Below are 2,918 nucleotides of genomic sequence, written 5' to 3'. Positions count from 1 at the left end.
GTAACTTACCCAACACTGGTGATAAAGAGGAGAAAGTGTTTAAGGACGCAGACCGGAAAAAGAAATTACACACAAGAGAACTGTTTCGAGCGTTTTTTGTCTTTTCTGCCTGCTGTTGTGTGTTTTAAACCTTACATGATGTTGACTTTTTGAATGTTGCGTAGCGACTCTCCCACTATGTGATCCACACAAGCATTGCTCATTCATGGCAAAAACTCTGCAGCTTTTACTTTATGCTACTAAATCAAAAGTTAGTCTGTCTTGCATAGCATATTAATCAGAAGTTTAAATTCATTAGTTGTTATATGGAGGCTGTACAGAAGCTCTAAACAGCAACTAGGAAACAAAAATGAAATCTAGTCATCCATATTGTAAGTCTAATTATTTCATTTGTGAAAAACGTAGAGAAAAAAGAGATTTGCCTGTCACAACCTCAGCAGTTGGTGCGGAGCCAGGAATGGTAACAGGATCTCAGTTTCCTCCTATGGCTTCTTGAAAGTAGCCTGGCTAAGAGACTGGCTAAACAAATATACCAAATTACAAGAGTGAAAGAAACAATCATTGAGGTATTTCTTAAAACATAAGCAACATAAAAGTACATGAAGATGTGTGAGGGATGATATTTTAGATTGCTGTTTTCTACATTAAAAGTGAAAAAAAAAAACATGCTGTTGGGGAGTATTGATTAGCAAATTTTCCACTTCTCAGTTTAAGCTGTAGAGACGATACAATGCCAATATGAGGATATATTTTACAAAACCACTATTTGATCTTTGTGCATTTGTCTGATTTATTTAATATGCTCTAGTTCTTCTTTTTAATGTTGCCATGTTAATTTATGATGAGATCAAGAGTGTTTATGAGGAGAACAGGCAGAGAACAAAGAGCAGGCCTGAGGATCGCAGCAAGCGAAAACTTTTGTGGGTCGAGATGAGAAGAAAAAGATTTGACAAACGTCAAACATCTATCGTTTCTCCCAAGAATATCTAATGTAAGCAAAATGTTACAGGAGTCTCCTCTAAGGAGATACAGTACTTCTACTACATTGTTCTTCTATTAGTGAAGCTTTCTCCTGGTTCAGCAAAGCATTGTTATTTCACTGTACCGTATGTTTGAGTTTAACTCAAAAACCCTTTCAGGGGTGAAACATTCCCTATGAACCAAAGGGCAATTTCAGATGGATGTGTTAACAAAAAGTTGGATTTTCATGGCCTGTCTCCAAGCAACAGTCAGAGTCGTTTTTTTTTAATGGCTGGCTGCAGTCTTTCCATTACCTTGACAACAATGGTCCAGGTAGATCATAAGTTTCATGATTTTTCTTTTAACCCAAATACTTCATTCAAGTAGATCCAATCATCCTCGGATAGCTTACAAATGGTTCAGAATGCTGCTGCGAGGCTACTCACCACCAGGTCCTCTTAAATGTTCCACGTGACACCAGTTTTGTTTTCCTTACGCTGGCTCCCCAAAATTTTGGTGATCACTTTTAGATGCCTCCATATATCAGTGAACTACTACAACCACACATCTGAGGTCTGTTGATCAGTGCTTGTTGACTTTACCTCAGTCCAAGTTAAAGACAAAAGGTGACTGTGCTTTCAAGGTTGTGGGTCCCAAATTGTGGACATTGTTTGCATTGGACACTGTTGATATCTTTAAAAAGAAACTTCAGACCAACCTGTGCAGGCATGCTTTCATTTAGATTTATCTCTTTATGCTTTAATTATTTTATACCTCTGTCACGGAGGAGCAGGGAGGACTCGGCGCAGACTGAAATCTCAGAAAAACAGGTTTATTTACACACTCCAGGTGCACTATATACAGGTGAAGGAGAAGGGGGCCAGGGTTCCCAGGGGTGCAGAGCGGGGTCGGGAAAAGCGTCCAGAGTCTCCAAACCAAACACGAGAAATCTGCATACAGAGAACAAGGGTTAGCACGGAACTTTCACGGACAGAGCTCAAAACTGGCTGAGGCTAAAGTAGCACTGACGAGCGTTATTCAATAGTCCAGCGGCGAGGTGCTCTCAGTCACTGCCTTAAGTAGCGGGAGCAAACAAGGTGAGGAGCCACAGGTGATTGCCTATGCCGGGAGCTCACAATGAGCTCCGCCCAGGCAGCGAGCAGAGAGAGAGGAGAGAGAGAAAAGACAAAACATAACATGTAGCCACACAGGGCCAGCCGAGCAGGCACGGGGACCATGACAACCTATTTCTGTATTGTAAAGCACTTTATAAGTAAACCGTACTTACATACTTCCTATAGAGGAGTTAGAGAAGAAAATATTTTTATGTCATTGTCGAATGTATTGACAAAGCACCTATAATGTATACTTTCTTTAATTTGGAGTTATATCATGTGGTTCATGTATCCCACAAACTTTTGCACATTTTTTCACCTGACACTTAGAAAAGCACAAAATCTCTTGTCTCTTTATCAGTGGTCAACAATGGTTTCTTATCCTCTGTTTCAAACATTTTTTTGCTACCCTATAAAACTAAAATATCATGTTTCTGCCACTGAACATGTAACTTCAGCGTACCTTTTCTTTCTTATTGATTAATATAAGTTTATAAACTTCTGGTTGACTCGTTGTCTAACTGAGTTTTTGCTTTGTCCTGGTTTGTTAATGAGAAGCATATCCTCCTCATTAAAGAGGACATTTTTGTGTCTGCAAACTAAAAACCCACCTTCAATTACTTGTGACTTGCTTCCCTTTAGCCTGGTCATTCCCAAACTATAGATAATCCATCATTTTTGTAGCTAAGCCAAACAGATGTCAAAATAAATACATTAATTTTAAGAATTATCATGTTCCTCATATAAATGAATCATCATCTTTTGTTTCAGGCTTTGTAGAGCTGCCATGCATGAAGACAACAGGGGGTCATATTTAAGTGGAGTTGATTAATTCTGATTGAT

General features: G+C 39.0%; 1 long non-coding RNA gene across 1 annotated transcript; it reads right to left on the bottom strand.

The window, feature by feature from the left end:
- Window positions 1-1,776: 1,776 nt before the first annotated feature.
- LOC113031182 (uncharacterized) lies at window positions 1,777-2,076 on the bottom strand. The gene is made up of 2 exons (XR_003273692.1): window positions 1,990-2,076; window positions 1,777-1,910 (listed from the first exon to the last, which is right to left on the bottom strand). It is a non-coding gene; the product is annotated as an uncharacterized LOC113031182 (long non-coding RNA).
- Between the last annotated feature and the right edge of the window lie 842 nt (window positions 2,077-2,918).

Source organism: Astatotilapia calliptera, chromosome 10 (genome assembly GCF_900246225.1).
Source record: "Astatotilapia calliptera chromosome 10, fAstCal1.2, whole genome shotgun sequence".
NCBI lineage: Eukaryota > Metazoa > Chordata > Actinopteri > Cichliformes > Cichlidae > Astatotilapia > Astatotilapia calliptera.
The sequence above is the reverse complement of the archived record's forward strand: the minus strand, read 5'-3'. Positions and strand labels throughout refer to the sequence as shown.